The sequence below is a fragment of the Mirounga leonina genome, unplaced genomic scaffold (genome assembly GCF_011800145.1).
Source record: "Mirounga leonina isolate KUSES-001 unplaced genomic scaffold, KU_Mleo_1.0 Mir_224, whole genome shotgun sequence".
NCBI lineage: Eukaryota > Metazoa > Chordata > Mammalia > Carnivora > Phocidae > Mirounga > Mirounga leonina.
Genome location: NW_023270615.1, coordinates 7574328 through 7595336, shown reverse-complemented (window position 1 = coordinate 7595336; position 21009 = coordinate 7574328). Strand labels below are relative to the sequence as shown.

General features: G+C 41.3%; 1 long non-coding RNA gene across 2 annotated transcripts in view; it reads right to left on the bottom strand.

Annotated features, from left to right (window-relative positions):
- Positions 1-21009, bottom strand: part of LOC118026301 — a 94838-nt gene that overhangs the window by 42086 nt on the left and 31743 nt on the right. The window contains exon 6 of one of the 2 annotated variants that reach the window (XR_004683521.1): positions 8693-10503. The exons of the other annotated variant lie outside the window; for it this stretch is intronic. This is a non-coding gene — a long non-coding RNA (uncharacterized LOC118026301). Of the gene's footprint in view, positions 1-8692; positions 10504-21009 lie in introns of those variants that run through there. 2 annotated transcript variants of the gene reach the window in all.

The following is a 21009-nucleotide window of genomic DNA, read 5'->3' as shown; positions in this document are numbered from 1 at the left end:
GGGCATCTCAGCTCTTTCCACAGTTTGGCTATTGTGGACATTGCTGCTATGAACATTGGGGTGCATATGGCCCTTCTTTTCACTACATCTGTGTCTTTGGGGTAAATACCCAGTAGTGCAATTGCTGGGTCATAGGACAGCTCTATTTTTAATTTTTTGAGGCACCTCCACACTGTTTTCCAAAGTGGCTATACCAACTTGCATTCCCACCAACAGTGTAAGAGGGTTCCCCTTTCTCCACAACCTCTCCAACATTTGTTGTTTCTTGTCTTGTCAATTTTTGCCATTCTAACTGGTGTACGGTGGTATCTCAATGTGGTTTTGATTTGAATTTCCTTGATGGCTAATGATGATGAACATTTTTTCATGTGTCTGTTAGCCATTTGTATGTCTTCTTTTGAGAAGTTTCTGTTCATTTCTTCTGCACAATTATTGACTTGATTGTTTTTTGGGTGTTGAGTTTGAGAAGTTCTTTATAGATCTTGGATATCAGCGTTTTGTAGTATCATTTGCAAAAATCTTCTCCCATTCCGTGGGTTGCCTCTTTGTTTTGTTGACTGTTTCCTTTACTCTGCAGAAGTTTTTTATCTTAAGTCCCAAAAGTTCATTTTTGCTTTTGTTTCCCTTGCCTTTGGGGACGTGTCTTGAAAGAAGTTGCTGTGGCCGATGTTGAAGAGGTTATTGCCTATGTTCTCCTCTAGGATTTTAATGGATTCCTGTCTCACATTGAGGTCTTTCAACCATTTTTTATCTTTGCGTATGGTGTAAGAGAATGACCTTGCCATATTTCTTTAAAAGGAGTTGTCAGTTCTCTTTACTCCTTACCTGTCCTCTCTTTATTACCTCCAATCCTATAAAAAAGTCAGATTCCAGCATGTTTCAGGAGGCCCATTTCAGACTCAGCAATAAAATTACACAGCAATAAAATTTCAAGGTATAAATTTATACCAACATAATCCTAAAGGAGATGGGTGAGGATGGATTCTGACAGTAATAAACAGAGTTGAGGGGGAAAAAACCAATTTAAGATCAGGCTGATCTTTTTTATATAGATGCACTTAGCAGATTCTGGATTCACTATGCCGGTTTGGGTAGTTGGCAGTAACTCTGATTGCCCAACTAATTCATAAAACTCAGCCTAATGGGGCCTCTGCTAATGAAAATTGAGATCCCAGAAATTCCTTGGTGAAATGTACCTGAAGGAATCTAAAGACTGAGGATATAGGAAGATTAAAATGGATATATTGGGTGTAACCCACTGACATCAATGAAGAAAGTAGCAGGGTTTTTCAAAGTGTCCTAGTTTCTGTCTTCTCTAGGCCAGAAATGAAGATGGAAGACATAGCTGCTGAGATAAATTTCCTAATTTCAATGGGAAAGATAAAATCCTGAAGCAACAGAGGCCAAGTAACATCATTTAACTATAAGAAGCAAAGTAGGAGTAGTTACTGTGATGATAGCAAGAAATAAGTGGTAATGAGAATGATTTGACTTGCAAAAATCTCTACAGTGGCTTATAAATCTTGAAGTCCCTTAGATGAAAACTGGCAGCGCACTCACTGTCATGATCTGTATAACAGAAAACTCTAGATCTGGCAATGGACAGTTAATGTTCTGTGAACCAATTTCAGACTTGAGTCAGTTTGCAGCCCCAAGGCCCCTTGAATCAAGAGGAGGTTGATCCTCTTAAAGAAGGTCCCTCAAAGGTACCTTCACTGTGGCTATTTATCAGGGGAAAGGGACATATTGATACCACTTGGAGATTCAATGAAGCTAATACTAATCTCTGGCGGCCCTGAACACCATTGCCATCTACCTGCCACAGTGGGAGCCTACGTGAATCAGCTGATAAACTACCTTTGTATTGACTATCACAGAGGGCTCAGAGGATCTTTAAATCCACTCTGTGGTCATTTCCATGCACCCTGAGTTTATGATCGAAATGAAGATACCTGGAAATTAACATAAACCATCCCCCATTGGCTTCATGACCATTGAGTGAAGACTTCTGTCATGAACTGAATGTCTGTGTACCCCCCAAAATTCATATGTTGAAGCCCAAACCTCCAATATGATGTATTTGGAGGTGGGGCCCATGAGGGCAGTGCCCTCATCATAGGATTAGTGCCATTAGAAGAAGATGAAAAGATACAAGAGAGCTTGATCTCTCTCTTCCCATGAACATAAACAACAAAGAGGTCATATGAGCACAAAGCAAGATGGCCACCATCTATCTGCAAGCTGGGAAGAGGGCCTTCCCTAAGAACCAAATCTGTCAACATCTTGATCCTAGACTTCCCAGCCTCCAGAACTGTGAGAAAAAAAATTGTTGTTTAAGCCATCTAGTCCATGGTATTATATCAGAGCAGCCTGAGCTAAGACAACTTCCAAAATAATAGGTTTTTTTTTATTTGACAGAGAGAGACAAAGTGAGAGAGGGAACACAAGCCGGGGGAGCGGGAGAGGGAGAAGCAGGCTTCCTGCGGAGCAGGGAGCCCAATGCGGGGCTCGATCTCAGGACCCTGAGATCATGACCTGAGCTGAAGGCAGACGCTTAACAACTGAGCCACCCAGGTGCCCCCCAAAATAATAGCTTAAAAAATACTACATATATGAGAGAACCCATGAGCAAGATGGTAATACTGTTACATCTCTGTTTAACTTGCCTGTTTGACTTCTGTAAAACACAGCTGTTTCTCGGTGAATAACAGGTGACTTATCATAAACTTAATCAGATGTTAATTCCAGTGGCTGCTGCTGTTTCCAGTTGAGACAATTTACTGGAGCAGGTCAACCCACCACTTGGCATATGATCTGCAACTATTCATCTGAAGAATGCTTTGCTTCTCTTCCATTATGAAACCCCAGCAGCAGGTTTTTTTCCCCTAGTGGGGTCAGCGGATTGCCTACATTCTTTTGCCACAGGGCTCTATCTGACCTCTGGTTCTGTGCCATTATTTATTCTGCAGAGACTTTGTGTCACCATTCCATGGGACACCACGCTGACCCACTACTTGAACGACATGATGACAGTAACTTACAGACAGAGAGGGCCAGGTACACTAGATGCCATGCATTTTAGAACATTAGAGGTAAATTTCATAAATACTCAGATATCTGCCACTTCAGGAAAGTTCTGGAGGGACTAATGCTTTGAGACAGTTGGTGATAACACATACTACATTTTGGTATGTTGCTCCTACTCCCTCATTGAGTAACTTGTACGGGGCAGCTTTGAGTAACGGGGCAGAGCAAAAGAAGACTCTCGGCCAACTAGTCGCAGGGCAAGGGATTCTGCCAATCGGCCCTTATGAACCAACAAACTCAAAGTGTTGAAAATATCTGTCACAAATCAGGATGTTATGTGGCAACAGTGGAGAGTCTAAAAAGGATGATCACAGTGTAAGCAATCTGGAATGTGGGAAATACACACTTTTTAGCAAATCACTATTTTCCTTCTAAAAAATTGTTTCTGACTTGGTCCTAGGTCCTGAGAAGATGGACAATGGGATACAAAGTAACCATAAAGATCTGAAATACATGTGATAAACGGAGGTTACTGACCCACCAAGCCGTAAACTTGAGTGTGCCCAGCAGCACCTCATCATCAATGAAGTTTTATATTTAATATCAGGCTCGGGTAGATCCCGAGAGCATGAGTCAGTTGCACGAGCATGTATTTTTATATACACATTCCCAATATGCCTACTCCTGTTGTCCTGCCACACATGTGAACTAATGGGAAGTTGCCTTTTAGATGTTGATTAAAGTGGGGGGGAAAGTATCAGCTGGACTTACAAATAGGCTCGTTCAGCACCCTGGCATCAGCTGTAAATGGGCTACCGCGTAAGTACAGCCTTAGTTAGCGGTCAAAGAAGGGCAGAAGGAAAATGTATAGAGGAGAAATGACTGAAGACTCAGATGTACAATAATTAACAGAAGGTAGAGGCCATTGGCTTTGTCCATATGGTTGTGGGCTTGGGTTTATGACAAGATATCTGGAAAGAAGTATATGTGTGATCTTTTCAGAATAAACCAAGTATTAATACATTTGTATTTAATACCCATCCAAAGTGGCCTTCTTAGCGTGTTTAACAGTAATCATGTAGACAACATGACTTATTCTGTGTATGTCAATTGACGTCTTTATCCAGATCCTTCTCAATGGGCTCATCTATCAAGTAACAATAGTGGCAGGAATAAAGTTATACACTAGTATAATGGCATCAAGGGTCTATCTGGCTAATACCATTGATGACTGTTCAAACTTCCAGCCACAGAAACCAACGGCTAGCACCACACCTCTGGGAGATCAGCCAGCCACTTGGTGGAGTGGAGAAACGAATTTGTCTTTTCTAGACTAGACATTTATTCTGAATATGGATTTGCCTTCCATGCCAGCCATTCTTTTTTTTTTATTCTTATGTTAATCCCCTACATTACATCATCAGTTTTAGATGTAGTGTTCCATGATTCATTGTTTGTGCATAACACCCACTGCTCCATGCAGAACGTGCCCTCCTCAATACCCATTACCAGGCTAACCCATCCTCCCACCCCCCTCCCCTCTAGAACCCTCAGTTTGTTTTTCAGAGTCCATCGTCTCTCATGGTTCGTCTACCCCTCCAATTTCCCCCGCTTCATTCTTCCCCTCCTGCTAACTTCTTCTTCTTTTTTTTTTTTCTTAACATATATTCCATGCCAGCCATTCTTATGCCAACATCACGACTCTGGGACTCTCCATTAAAGTAGACTAAAAAAAAAATACCACTTCTGACTAATGAACTCAATTTTAGAGCAAAAGAAATAAAACAATGGGGACCAGTTACAGGAGGCACTGATCTTGTGATGTTCTCCGTCACTCAAAAGCAGTTGACTCTATTGAATAGTGGAACTGCCAATTGAAGAGTCATAACATTAGCTGGGAGTTTGGACTGCTCTTCTACAGTTTGCTCTAAACGAGTAAGTAATATATTGTGCTGTTTCTCCCATAGCCAAAATATAAGAGCCCCGGATTATATTCATTTTCTTAGGCTGCCATCATAAAGTACCACAGATTGGGTGGCTTAAGCAACCAAAATTTATTTTTTCACAGTTTTGGAGGCTTGAAGTCTGAGACCAAGGTGTCAATAGGGTTGGTCCCTACTCAGACCCATGAGGAAAGGATCTGCTCCAGATTTCTCTCATTGGCTTGTAGACGCTCTTCTCCCTGTGCCCTCATTTCATCTTTTTTCTATATGTGTCTGTGTCTGAATTTCCTCTTTTTATAAGGACACCAGTCAGTTTGGACTATGACCCAACTTAATGACCTCATTTTAACTTGATTTCCTCTATAAAGATCCTATTCCTAAATACAGTCACAATCTCAGGGATTGGGGACTATGACTCAATGTACAAATTTTTGAGGAAGTCACAATTCAGCCCATAACAGGGACCAAAGGGGTAGAATTTGGAATGGCACTTGTCAGTGTTACCCATGATAAACTCCTGACACAATGTTTGTTTTCCATTCTGGTGTCTTTGGGCTCAGCTTGTTTAGAGATCTTAGCACCTAAGGGTGAAAGAACAACTTTAGGTGACAAAATGATTGATCTAGAAAGTAAGAATCCTACCTGATCGTTCTGAGCCCCTCGGTCCACTGAATGTGTTGGTGAAAGGGCTGGGGGAATACTTTGTTGGTTGAGGTGATGGAGTCTAATAATCAAAAGGAAAAGAGATTGCTACTCCATAACATAAGCAGAGAAGCTACATGTCTGAAATGATTCCTCTGGATCCTCTCCTAGTACCGCCATGTCCAATAGTAATAGTGAACAACTCTAGCAACCGCATAAAGACAGGTCCACTGAGGCTCAGACCCATAAGAACTAGAAGTACAGGTTATATGCTCACTGAGGATAAAAGGAATGTAGAATGAGGAGTGAGAAAAGGAAATTGTTAAAATGTGTTGTAGAAATGATGATCATAGCATATACTCACAGTTTCTTCCTTGCTCAAATATACTATCCTTTTTTTTTTTAAAGATTTTATTTATTTATTTGAGAGAGAGAATGAGAGAGAGAGAGCACATGAGAGGGGGGAAGGTCAGAAGGAGAAGCAGACTCCCTGCTGAGCAGGGAGCCCGATGCAGAACTCGATCCTGGGACTCTAGGATCATGACCTGAGCCAAAGGCAGTCACTTAACCCACTGAGCCACCCACGCGCCCCTATCCTTTCCTTCTTAAGAGAAATCCCTTTCTCCTACTATTTCATACATGGTGCATTCATGGTGATTAATGTAAATTTAGTTATGGGATAGCAAGACAGGGTTAAAACTAGCTAGAATAGGGATCGGCAAAATTTTACTGTGAAGGGTCCAATTTTAGCGGATATTTTAGTGAATATTTCAGACTTTGTGGGTCATATTGTATCTATAGCAATTACTCAACTCTGCCATTGGGGCAAAAAAGCAGCCATAGACAATCCATCAACAAATGAGTAGGCTATGTTCCAATAAAACTTTATTTATAACAGGGGCGCCTGGCTTGCTCAGTCCGTGGAGTGCGTGATTCTTGATCTCAGGGTTCTGAGTTTGAGCCCCACATTGGGTGTAGGGATTACTTATAAAATCTTCTAAAAAAACAAACAACAACAAAACTTTATTTACAACAAAAATGAGTGATGGACTGGATTTAACCTGGAAACTGTAGTTTGCCAAACCCTAAACTAAAGGATAAAAGTGCATCAAGATATTTGCAGTAGGGGCGCCTGGGTGGCTCAGTCGTTAAGCGTCTGCCTTCGGCTCAGGTCATGGTCCCAGGGTCCTGGGATCGAGCCCCGCATCGGGCTCCCTGCTCCGCGGGAAGCCTGCTTCTCCCTCTCCCATTCCCCCTGCTTGTGTTCCCTCTCTTGCTGTGTCTCTCTCTGTCAAATAAATAAATAAAATCTTTAAAAAAAAATATTAATCTTGGGCGCCTGGGTGGCTCAGTCGTTAAGTGTCTGCCTTCGGCTCAGGTCATGATCCCAGGGTCCTGGGATCGAGTCCCACATCGGGCTCCCTGCTCCGCGGGAAGCCTGCTTCTCCCTCTCCCACTCCCCATGCTTGTGTTCCCTCTCTCGCTGTGTCTCTCTCTGTCAAATAAATCAATAAAAAACTTTAAAAAAAAAAAAAAGATATTTGCAGTAACTGGTGAGACTTTGACTCTCCCCTTTGGGAAGAGGGTATGGAATCATTACATTTTGTTTTGCAGGAAAATGTTTTTGTTGTCATTGTTGTTTTGAAATTTAATGATGAGTCTTTGTAGACCCAGCTAAAGAGGTGGACTGTGGAAGGTATTACAAATTCACTCATCAATTCCTAATCCCCATCCCTTTTACCATGTTTTCCTGTACAGTAGAGAGTAGAAAGCTGACACTTCACTTGTAAGAATCTGTTTCAGCTGGGGCTATACATGTGACCTAAGTTCCACCAAAAAGATACATTCATTCAAGACCTGAGAGTAGAAATGAATAAAGAGAAATAGAGCAGCCTCAGGGAGATTAGATATTCAGACAAGCACAGTGGCAGGAGTGTTTGGTTCTCTTAGTGCGAAAATGGTGGAGATTTTCCTGTGTGATCCCTAAAGCCACTGGAGGAGAACAGAAACCAGCATTAGAGGGAAAATGCACTAGAAGAGTTTTTGGCAGGATTGGAGATTTCTTCAGGCTGCACTGTTTTCAACTGAGAATCCACGGTTGGTTTACCGCCCTCCAAAAAAGAATCCTAAAAAATAATAGTTGTTATTATATGAATCTCTCCTCTTCTGAATAAGGATTCTGTTTTAATAACATTTTATTACCCAGAAACTAATATAATGCCTAACACATAGTTGGCACACATCAAATTGTAGCAAGCTGAAATGAGTGCCTCATCAATACCCAGAACAGAAATGATTATTGCCTGAAGTCTGGAGGATTCGGGTAGAGGTTATACCACTTTTCTTTTCCCCATACTGCCAACTTCTGGAGCTTTGGCTAGGGAAACTAATAACACAAAAACTTTAAAACGAAGACTCAAAAATGGAAGGCACAGATTTCACTGGGTTAAAACTTCACCTTTCACGAACAAAACCAGGTCTCCAGGGGTAACACGAGATGTCCACACAATGGCTGGTGTGTGTGTGGGTGGGTGCACACGTGTGTGTGAAATCATTAATTTACATTTATAGTTAATAAGAATTAATTTACACTTGCCATCTCAGCACCAAAGCCTAGATATTGGAGGGGGGGAGCGTTTATGGTATATCTACTATGTATTTAGTAGTATGCATCAAACGCATTCTCTCATGTAATCCACACAACACTACAAAGTGGCTATTATTTACTTTCACAGTCCCCATAAAATAGGTATCATGAGAAAATGAGGAGCGAGCTTGGTGAAATAAATGGTGACAGACATTTATTAAAAAGCCACTCTTAGAACACATCCTTCTCCCCATTGCCACAGGCATTGTAAAGGCTCTTCCCTTTGCCTAGAATATTCTGCATGCTCAATTTCAACTAATGACTATTTTTGAAAAGATTTTATTTATTTATTTATTTATTTATTTATTTATTTATTTATTTATTTGAGAGAGAGCGAGAGAGAGCGCACAGGCCAGGGGAGAGGCAGAGGGAGAAGCAGACTCCCTGCTGAGCAGGGAGCCCGATGAGGGACTCAATCCCGGGACCCTGGGATCATGATCTGAGCCCAAGGCAGACGCTTAATCGACTGAGCCACCCAGATGCCCCGTCAACTAATGACTATTAATTCATCCTTAATTTCTCAACCTACACATTGCTTACTCAGAAAAACCTCCCCTGGCTCCCTAGCCAGCTCAAACACTCTCATCGCTCCCTGCACTGTTTCTTCTCAACCTGTATCACAGTTTTCAGTTATTCACTGTGTGGCCATTAGATTCGTCTGTCTCGTCTGCTAATGTGTAGGCTATGTAGATCTGCCGCTTCCCATTCCCAGTGCCCAGCACAGAGCCTGGCACATAGAGGCATTCAGGAAGTAGTTCCTGAATGAACAAACAAATAAATGAACGAATAAATGAATACCATGTACCAGGAGGATCGCTAAACACTTTACCTTAATTATCTCATTCAATCCTCAAAACAAACCTATAGCTTATGTCCTACTTTTGTCCCCGTTTTGCAAATAAAGAAGCTGAAGGGCAGAAATAGAATAGCTTGTCTAAGTTCACATACATAGTGAGTGATAAAACTGAGATCCAAGTCTGGTGTCTATCATATTGCTATTATAGATTTCGATCAGCATCTTCAAATAGATTTTTATTGCCGTTCACATGAAAGTGAAGAATAAGTCACTACAAGACAAGCAAACAATCACAAACATAGTTTTATCACATATAAAGGCTGCTAAGTGGAAGAAAACACAGTACCAGGGTCAGACTTGAGACTTTTTCATACATTTTGTGGTAAGAAACCAAAGCTGAGCATTTCAGAAAACAAACTTACACTAGGAGGAGTTTAGAAATAGCTCAACAGATCCTTCCATACACACTGAACTTCTGTAACACCATAATTTAAAACAGTAGCCATTTTAGGCTTTTGCAAGAAAGAAAAAAGTCACAAATCAGAAATTATAAATAGATGAGTAAATTATCTTCCATACTATTTCACTTTTATGGAACATTCTTTTTCATTAATTCCATCATCTGGACTATTTTACTTGCAAACGAACTTTTATTTATGAATATATGTATTTAAACATAATTTTACATGAATGCATAAATGTGGACCTTTGTTTGTTTGACTTTTGCAATCTCTTATCTTCCCTCTATATACATCAGCTCTTACTCCCACCCCAAGAGAATTCACTTTTCAGAAGCTAGTCTATATCCTTTCATATATTATTTATGCTCACATAATTCTATTTAATCCTATATAAGTACTTATTCATACACATCTCACATACAGAGACAAGTTTTTTGATTATTGTTTTACAAGAGGAAGTTCACATCAACTATGCTTTTCTGCATTCTGCTTTTCTCCCTCAAACCTTCATGGAATTCCTCCAAGTTGACTGGGACTGCTCTAATTAATTCTTTTTAAATGGCTGCATAGTATTCCATGGTCTGCATATAATTTATAGTAGCTCCCCCCCCTTATCTACACAAGATGTGTTCCAAGACCCCTAGTGGATGCCTGAAACCATGCAGAGTACCAAACCCTATATATATTGTTTTTTCCTATACACACATACTTGTGATAAAGTTTAATTTATAAATTAGGCATGGTAAGAGATTAACAACAATCACTAATAATAAATTGGGACAATTCTGACAATATACTGTAACGGAAGTTATGTGAACGTGGTCTCTCTCAAAATATGTTACTATACAGTACCCAACCTTCTTGTGATGATGCAAAATGATAAAATGCATAGGTGATGAGATGATGTGAGGTGAATGACGTAGGCACTGTGCTGTAGCATTTTGTCAGAAGGATGGTCCACTTCTGGACGCAGTTGACCTTGGGTAACTGAAAAGGCAGAAAGCAAAACCTTGGATAAGGGGGGACTACTGTATTCAGTCCTGATCCTACAGATAGGAAACGTTCTTTTCCTATGGGCCACTAGAGGGCACCGTTGGAGAAGTGTCAAGTGCAGCGGAGCCTAGTTTAGGGTGGAGAGTTGGGAGACCTGTATGTTAATCAGATGTGCGTCTTCAACCTCACTGTCCTGATCAAGGTTTTGTTCATTCTCAGCTCTGGGAACCCAGAACTCGCTCACTTCCTCCAATCAGTATCTTACCATTCCACCCCCAGTGGGATGATAATAGACTCACCGGGGTTCTTTTTCAGATTCCCCATAGTTGTTCCCAGGCCCAGATGGAAAAGACTGCAGAAATATTATAATCGGCATAGGCAACAAGAACAGCTATTATCACTGCTGTCAATGTAATCACTGCAATTTATGGGGAACAAAAAATTGCCAGTAATCAGGCTAAGACCTTGACACATGTTACCTCACTTTATATTTACAACAATGCTGTGAAGTAAGCACAACCATTATCCCATTCTACAGATAAAGCATGGGGACAAAGAGAATAAACACCCAGATCCAGACCCTTAAAGAAATCCCAGGGATTTTCCTTGTGTTTGTGTATTGAGTCTGTCACCGTGTGGCCTCTCCTGGATCTCCATGTTCAATTGCTAGTTCCATCTGTCCCAACCCACCACACCCAATGCAAATTCTGTCCAGCTTCCCAAAGCCCGCAGAGTTCCTAGGATTTTGCAGTTGCTATTGCTGCGTCCTATGTACCTTTCTCAGCTCCGCAGACCCCAACCCACTCTTCATCTGGAAGACAAATGCCTCCTTCTTCAAGGAGTCAGATCACAATTTTCCTTGTCTGGGGAGCTTCCCCAGGTAGACTTAAATACCCCTTGTACCTCGAGATAATGGGAAAAGTTGCTTACTTATCTAATTCTCCCACTAGAAAGAAAGTTCTAAAGCCAAGTCTCACTGTTCCTAGTATCCCTGTGCCTGGCACGGTGGTTCGCACATAGCAGATACTCAATACATGTTCATAAATATATAAATGACTGAATGAATGAACTATCAAGGCTCTTTCTTTAAAAACTAGAGTCAAACCCAATTCTTAGCAGCATAAAATAGATACATAAAAGCCCAAAGACTTGGGTCATTTCCTTTCAGAGAGGATTTCTGTGACAAATCCATTTACCAAGCCAATCAGTCGCAAATAAAGAGCCCCTGGCTTTTGTTCTGCAGCTGAGCCTACAGGACTCCTCTGCTTGCAGATCCGGACAGTTAAAATTGAAGGAAGAGAGAATGTGCCAGGCTATTCACATATGCCTAGGGTCTGCTATTATTTGCTGCTCAGAAATAAGATGAAAATTTTTATTAGAGTGGAAGTACTTCAGGCTCCAGAATTACACAGCAGCTGTGAGGGGAAGGGCTGAGGAAGAAAATTCACTTTTCATCAGAAAAATTTGTGGTAAAAATGGATATTCTTTTTCTCTTTAACAACACATGCACAGACTGTTTGGTTTGGTTGGTCTTATTTTTTCCTCTTGCAAAAGGCTTGCCAGTGCTCCTGGGTAAAGACATGAAGACCCAGCAATGTGCAAGTCTTTGGGCCCACAGTTAGAAACATTCTTTCTCATGTGGTGTTTTCTCTCCTGTAAACTCCAGATACCACTAATGAGAATGCCCAATTATTACATCTGTTGACCAGGGGCAGTCCTCTTTGCTGCCAGTAATACAACATTGTCTGGCAGCTCATTCTAATGAGAAACTGGATTACTGCAGATTCTTTGCCCATGAATACAGTCAAGAAGTCAAAGTCTACTTTGAACTTGCAACCACAAATGCATATATTCCGAGGTATAGTTAAGACATCTTTGGAAGGGGCCTGGTGGCTCAGTTGGTTAAGCGTCCAACTAGTGATTTTGGCTCAGATCATGATCTCATGGGTCATGAGATCCAGCCCCACATCCACCTCTAAGCTCAGTGGGGAGTCTGCTTGAGATTCTCTCCCTCTGCCCTCCCCCGCACACACATGTGCACGCACGCTCTCTCTCTCACTCTCTCTCTCTCTCTCTCTCTCTCTCAAATAAATAAATAAATCTTTAAAGAAGAAAGAGAGATCTTTGGAGATTTTTCCCCCTCTCTGGCAGAAACTGGCTTTCTACTTGTGTGCAAGTTTCAAGCCTAATCAAATAGGAATACGTATATTTTTCCTCTTCATGCCCCCAAATTTTAAATGCATATTTAATATCACAGAGACAGAAATTTGGATGGAAGCTCTAAACACAGGAAGCTCTGACACATAGACAGAGAACTCTACTTAACTCATCCCTGGAAGCAAACCAGCCACCCTTTTCTCAGAAATATCTCAAAGGCACATCATACACCGGTGCATCCTGCTATCTCTTGGCACAGTTCGCTTCCCTGAAGCTCACATACCATTGTCTTCATTTCCTCTGCTGCTCAAGTAGGAGCTTAGTTTTTCCCACTGTCTCCAGAGTCACTGTGAGCTTTTGGACTGTAAGAAGATCTGTCTCTAGACAGGTCCCTAAACACTTGGTACTGTTTTGTGCCTGTGTCTTTGACCCTACTTTGCCATCTCCCTGGGAATCTTCTCTTTGCCTATGATCCACCCTCTCCCACACTGCGAACCCCTACTGAATCTCAAATACCCAGGTCCTTCATGAAGAGCCTTCTTCTCATCATGCTCTGTCATTCCCCAATCTAGGATATTAATTACTAGTTCCTGAGTGCTACCAACAGCTCTTCGAAACTGTGCGATTCAAAATGTAGTCCTTAGGGGCGCCTGGGTGGCTCAGTTGGTTAAGTGACTGCCTTCGGCTCAGGTCATGATCCTGGAGTCCCTGGATCGAGTCCCGCATCGGGCTCCCTGCTCGGCAGGGAGCCTGCTTCTGCCTCTGACCTTCCTCCTTCTCATGCTCTCTGTCTCTCATTCTCTCTCTCTCAAATAAATAAATAAAATCTTAAAAAAAAAAAAATGTAGTCCTTAGACCAACAGCAGTAGCACGTCTTGGGAGATTACTGAAACTGGGCATTCACAGGTCCCACTTCCTTAGATCTGGGCATAGGGCCTGAGAATCTGGGTTTTAACAAGCTTGCTTAAATTTAAGAAGCACTGTTCCACAATAATTTAATCTCAAATACCCTTTGGTAACTGTAGATTTAATACTCTTGACAGACCAGAAGGCTCATGACATGGAGCCATCATTTTACTGAACAAAATTAGAACAGAATTGGAGGTCATTTAATGAAAAAAAAAATTATAATAGCCCAGACTCTCCGTATCACTAAAATTATCACTCTTCATTCTTAATTACAGACATATTTTGAGGAAGGAATTATATGACAAATTTGGAAAGTCACAGATACCTCCCATGAGAATGCCATGGGTCAACGCTTTTACCTTTTAACATTATATTGGAATTATTCCTTTGCATGTTTCTCTCATATTAGCCATAAAGTCTAGATCCTTCTCTTATTCATTTCAAAATGAATGAGCACAGGCCCTGACACACAGCATTTAAGATGTTAACTAAAACAATGAATGAATGTTCACACAGAGCATTTTCTGAAACCTCATGGCCTATTTTAGAATATAGTCACCAAACTTAGTTTTGATTTGGTCTCTGAAAATATTTTTGGCTTACACTAATGTTTTTCGAACTGACATCCCTAGACAAACCAATTGCATCAGCATCGTCTGGGATGTATATCCTGTGCAGATTCCTAGACCCACCCTACAATATTGTTTCTGAATCTCCAGTTTGTGGAATCCAAAAATCCCAGAAGATACTTATGTAGACAAAGTTAGAAAACCATTGGATTATGTGGTTTTATTATTGCAGCACTCTGAAATTGGTCACTAACCATAGAATAAGGAAAAACTTCCCTAACCAGAAGGCTCATTATCTAAATTCAGTATAGGAGGAGTCCTAAAGAAATAGGAAAGAGGGGCGCCTGGGTGGCTCAGTTGGTTAAGCGACTGCCTTCGGCACAGGTCACGATCCTGGAGTCCTGGGATCGAGTCCCGCATCGGGCTCCCTGCTCGGCAGGGAGTCTGCTTTGTCCTCTGACCCTATCCCCTCTCATGTGTTCTCTCTCTCTCATTCTCTCTCTCAAATAAATAAATAAAATCTTTAAAAAAAAAAAAAGAAATAGGAAAGAAAGCAAGAATTCCATGGAGAAATTTCATTATGTAAAGATTCAAACAGTCCCATGTGTTCTATTGTATGTTTGGACTGAAATCCATACATTTGTCAATAGTTGCTTTGGGAAGCGGGAATAGAGTTTAAGAAGTTTCTTTTGCTACCCCTTACATAAGAAACTGGTGAAATATACTTCCAGGAATTTAAATCAAGGGAAGGAAAGCAAGTAGAGGAAGTAGGGGAATTGTTTTTTAAAAAGAAAAGAGAAAAGCCAAACATAGAGTTATGTATTCTTCTCAAGCTTCTTCTTTCAAAAGAGTCTGATGCAAAGGCCCAGTAGACATCAGTTTACTATGGTATGATCTCAAGAGGTTGAAAATTTGATATCTGTTCCCTGTGAGCTCTTTAACTGGAGATGTGTTCTCCTGTTCCACAATTTAAGGTAACACCTAAAATATAAATACACTAAAGGGGAGAAAAACCCACCCTGGCTTAAATTCAAAATATAATATGGGAAGACAGTGGTGAGGGTATGTAGCATTTTTAATATCCCTGATCACCCCATAAAAACAGAGCCAAACCAGCAAGCCACATACAGTATCTATAACATTAAGTAATAAGTTATTCCCAGAATTGGAGTCAGTGAGGACAACACACCAAGACTCATGTATCATTAACATCTATACAGGTAGAAGCCAAGGGAAGTAAGGGGGCATCTAGCAGATCTGAGAACAAGCTAACCCCAGAATTATTCCCAAAGGAATAATTCCAATGCCTATATATTTTATTTATTTGAGAGAGAGAGAGTGCACACACACAGGGTGAAGAGCAGAGGGAGAAGGAGAGAATCTCAAGCAGACTCCCTGCTGAGCGTGGAGCCCAACACAGGGCTCGATCTCATGACCCTGAGATCAGGCCTGAACCAAAACCAAGAGTTGGCCACTCAACAAACTACGCCGCCCAGGCACCATGCCAATATATATTGACTGGAAAGTGTGGGTGGCCAATTTGAGGACCGCAGCTGAATTCGAAGGGTTGTTTGCAGGTGAGTGCAATGAGATGGCAGGAAGATTTTAAGAAGCCAGATTAATGTGGGACTTAACTGTGGAAGTGAACTTGCCAAAGTGCTATTCCAGGACAAAGCTCTGCACTATGGAAAAACTGCAGGAGATATAACATAATTTGACAAAGAGAAGGAGGAAGAAAAGAGAAGGTCCAAAGAAAATGAGGACGAGGAACAAAACCAGGAGAACTCCAGAATTATGACACCATATTTTTGAACAAAAACAATAAAACAACAGGAAGATAGAACTCTATGAAAATCAAGCTAGACAAGCTATCCTGACCCATCCCTTCCCCCTAAGAGTTTAGGAAAACCAATCTCTTGGGAAAATGAGCAACAGGAAGGAATTACAGTTGAATTTTATACAACATTTTTATAAGAAAATAGAAAACTAGGCACAGGAAAATATCTCTGTAGATAATGAAAGCTCTCCAGAAAAAAAGGCCACAGGACAGATGAAAACTAACTCAATATTTTTCAAATGAACTAATGGAGATTTTTTTCATGATAGAGTATGCAAAGAAAAAAAAAACACAAAACCGTATCAGTCAGAATGAGAAAAACTCAGAAATGAGGAGATAGAACTAAGAATAAAATACGCAAAAAATTTTTAAATCATTTTAAAATGTAACATAAATCCCATCACAAAAGAAGATATCCAAATGGCCAATAATAATGTGAAAAAAATGCTCAGTGTCACTAATCACCAGAAAGTCAAATTTAAGCCACAGCAAAGTATCACTTCATGCCCCCCCACCCCTGCATTAGAACGGCTAAAATCAAAAAGACTGATGATACCAAGCATTAGCAAGGATGTGGTGACAAATCCTTATACACTGGTAATGGGAATGGAAAATGGTACAGCTGCTTTAGAAAACTGCTTAGCAGTTTCTAATACAGGTAAAAATGCATCTGCCCTATGATCCAACACTTTGGCTCCAAGACTATTTTCCAAGAGAAATGAATGCATATGTTCTCACAAAGATTTATACAAGAATGTTCATCAGAGGGGCACCTGGGTGGCTCAGATGGTTAAGCGTCTGCCTTCGGCTTAGGTCATGATCCCAGGGTCCTGGGATCGAGCCCCGCGTCGGGCTCCCTGCTCAGCGGGGGGCCTGCTTCTCCCCCTTCCTCTGCTTCTCCCCCTGCTCATATTCTCTCTCTCTCTCTGTATCTCTGTGTCTTGAATGAATAAATTAAAAAAAAAAAAAAGAATGTTCATCAGAGCTATAATTTATAATAGCCAAAATCTGGAAACAACACAAATGTCCATCCACAGAAGAAAGAATAAATTGTGGTGTATAGATATGAACTGCCATAAGATTTTAAGAGGCTGGATATTGTAATGGATATTTTTTATTAATCTCAAAAAAATATTACTTTGAGTGGAAGATGTCAGGCATGAGAGTATATATAATTATCTTATGATCCGCTGATTTGAAACTCAAGAACAGGCAAGACCAATCTCCAGCAACAGAAGTTGGAATTTAGGAAGTAAGGGTTTTTACTGGAAAGAAGCATGAGGGAACTTTCTGGAATGATAGAAATTTCTATATCTTAATCTGCCTGATGGCTACACAGGTGTGTACATATGTGAGGCAGGAGACTGCAAGACCACTCCCAAGTTCAGTGGTTTACCGAGAGGACTCAAAGGACTCAACATAGAGTCACAAGCATGGCTATAACGTATTACCAAAAAAAAAAAAAAAAGATGCAAAGTAAAATCAGCAAAGAGAAAAAGCACATGGGGCAAAGTTCAAAGTAAACCAGAAGCAAGAGTCTAAGAGTCCCAGTGAAGTCACACAGGTTGTTAATTCCTACAGCAACAAATGTGATATGTGTAAAGTGCTGTCTCCAAGGGAAACCCATTAAAGACTCAGTGCCAAGATTTTTATTGGGAACTAATCACAAAGGCAGCTTCTGCCTAGCATGTACCAAATTACAAACTCCCAGAAGAAAAGCAAGTCTTCAGCATATACCATACTGTTCCCATGAATACACAATGAGCCACTTTTTAAAAATTTTTTCTGTTTATTTTTTTTAGCAATCCCTACACCAAATGTGGGGTTCGAACTCACAACCCTGAGATCAAGAGTCGCATGCTCTTCCAACAGCCAGCCAGATGAGCTTATGAGCCAATGAGCCATTCTTATCAGAAAACAACACAAACCCTCTCAAATTTCAAATTCTTAGCAACCTTGCAAGCAGGTCTTTCTAAGGATAGCAGTCAAGTCTTCTCGGCTAACACTTTCCTGCACAATATGTAAAAAAAACCCAAAAACTCACCAAGCTATACATTTAAGATTTTGGTGTTTTACTTCATGTAGATTACATATCAGTTTTTAAAATTTAAACACATAAGTAATACGAATGACAGGCCCACAGATTCTCTTCTGTGAGCAGTTTGTCATGATAGTGAAATAAGACAATCATAAAGATTTTGGAGACCTACAAACAGGGCAAAGTAAAAAGGGGTTCTACCTCCCTCAACTTGCTAAGGCTCAGCTCTCTCTGGGGCATAATGGGTCCTGTATAATGTAATGGAAAGAACATGGCCTTTGGCATCAAACTGGTCTTAGAATCTGGCTCCATCATTTGCTAGCTTGGTGGTAACAGTCAAGATAATTCACTTATCTGAGCTCCAGTTCATCAGCAAGCTAAGGATGGTTATTTGCCACTGAAATGTTGTAAGGATTAAATGAAATAACACATGCAGTTGGCGCTCAAAAAAATGTCAAGTCCCTTACTACAGGAGATAAAACTCTGGAAGATAAGACATACATATGAAAAATTGTAAGGCATGAGAGAACTTGCTGAGTGCCATGAGGGTTGTTCTAAGTTTTCACTGCTATAGGAGATGGGGCAGAAAGGTTCCTGGTGGCCTGAAACAGAACTCCATGAGAAGTGGCACTTGAGCAGGTGATAGAATGTGCGGTAAGATTCTGAGACTCAGAGATGAAGACGGGGGCATTTTAGGACCAGGGAAGGGTACATGCAAATCCACAAGCTGGATTTGTCTTGGGCTTTTGTCAGTCCAAACTGCTGAGAAAACTAGCGTTGCTTTACCTACATGACTTGCTGTGACCCAGCCATTAGGGGGATCAAACATAATGCCATGCTGAACGGGGTGATACAGTGGGTTCTTCTACTCTGGACCTAAGGCCAGTGCCATTTTTGCCTCTTGACATAGAGCAATATGTAACACAGATATAACCCCAACCAGGAACACTACTGAATCCATAGGGCAAACGGTGGCTTCTATAGAAACATCAAACGCATGCACATCTTCCATTCATTACAGTCCCCTCAGACTCCACTCTTTTTTTTCCATTTATTCAGTAGGTATTTCTTGAGTGTGTAGTCTAGGCCAGGCATTGTGCTAGGATGAAATGTATGGGTCCCAGCCCCAAGGAGTTCACAGACTAGTCAGAAAGGACACATGTAAATGCATGGATTACACTAGAGAACAGTAGGGGCTTTAGGGTAGAGATGAATGAAAGACCCCAGGATCACACAGGATAGGGCTGGGTCCTAGTTGGATGCATGTGGTTTCTACTTCAACAGTATTCTCACTGCTGACAGGTAAACTGAAAGATGGATCTGATAAGCCAGCTACTTTCCCAAACTGGTCAAATGAAGAAACACTGGGCTCTAGGTAAGGTCGGAGTGCCCTCTGCTGAAATAGGAAGCTGGAATCAGAAGACAAACTGTTCTAGTCTTGTTTATATTAAAAAACACTCTCTATACCCTTTTATTTGTAGAAATGAATAAATATCCTCTTTCCCTAATAATCCATCTTGAGTCTCATCGGATTCTTATGTTTATTGGTTTTGGAGGCAATAAAAGAGGACCAAGGAACATCAAACACATGTGAACATCACATGGCAAAACAGGCTCAAGCTAACTAGCATATAAAAGCTTTCCAGGTTGATTGGTGGGCTACGGAAATCCAAGGTGGGTTAGCCTAGGGCCTTTTCATAGAATGACTTCAACACTGGAGCCTCAACTCCTGGCAAGCTACCATGTGTTTTCATTCTCCCGTCCCAATATTTTATGTGGATGAAAAGAAATCCAGCCATGAAAGACATGGAGGAAACTTACCCGTATATGACTACAGGAAAGAAGCCAACTTGAACAGTGTATGTACCATAATGATTCCAACTGCATGATGTTCTGAAAAAAGTAAAACCATTGAGACAGAAAAAGATCAGGGGCTCCCAGGGGTGAGAAGGGAGAAATGCACAGGGCAGAAATGACTCTGGCGGACACATGGCATTATACATTTGTCCAAACCCACAGAAAGCATAACACCAAGAGGGAACTGTAAGGTAAACTGTGGACTTGGGGTGATAATCGTGTGTCAACACAGGTTTATCAACAGTATCAAGTGTACCACTCTGGTGGGGGATGATGACAGTGGAGGAGGCAGCACTGGGGACGGGGAGGGATGATGTATATATGGGAACTCTCCTACTTTATGCTCAGTTTTACCGTGAACCTAAAAAATCAAGTCTATAAAAAAAACAGAAAACATGAATCCCAGCTAAGTTCATAAGGGCAGAGCTCAGGAGGCAAAACAAGTTCATAAAAAGGTCATTTGTTTTACCATCTAAAGGAGCCGCAGATTGGAAGAGAGGATGTGTGTGTGAGGGAATGTATGATGGTGTGTATGATCAAAAAATGTCACATTCTTTCTTTCCTCTTGCCCAACCTCCATACCAAGCAACGAATCCCAAAGACAATGACAATCATTACATGTGGCTTACATTGTGACTGATTCAGGAAACACTGAAACATTCACTCCGAAGTAGCAGAGACTGTAATCTCAATTAACTCACTTTTTTAACATGCATTCCAGACTGTAGAGCTCACACAGATATTTGGATTGCAGTGTGACCCCAGAGGGGGAAGTGGCCTTCTTCAGGACCCTCCTCCAGCAGCCTGGGACGGTCCAGCTCTGCTGACGGACAGTGTGCTGAGAACACAGCGCTCGTTTGCTCTTATGCAATGGGAAACGCAGTAGCAACACCGTGGCTCATAAACGGGGAGGCTCTGTAATAAGGACTCACTAGCAAACGGGTTACCTTAAAGCAGCAATCGGGCGGGACTGCTAAAAGTCCGTGTCTTGGGCGCCTGGGTGGCTCAGTTGGTTAAGCGACTGCCTTCGGCTCAGGTCATGATCCTGGAGTCCTGGGATCGAGTCCCGCATCGGGCTCCCTGCTCGGCGGGGAGTCTGCTTCTCCCTCTGACCCTCCTCCCTCTCATGCTCT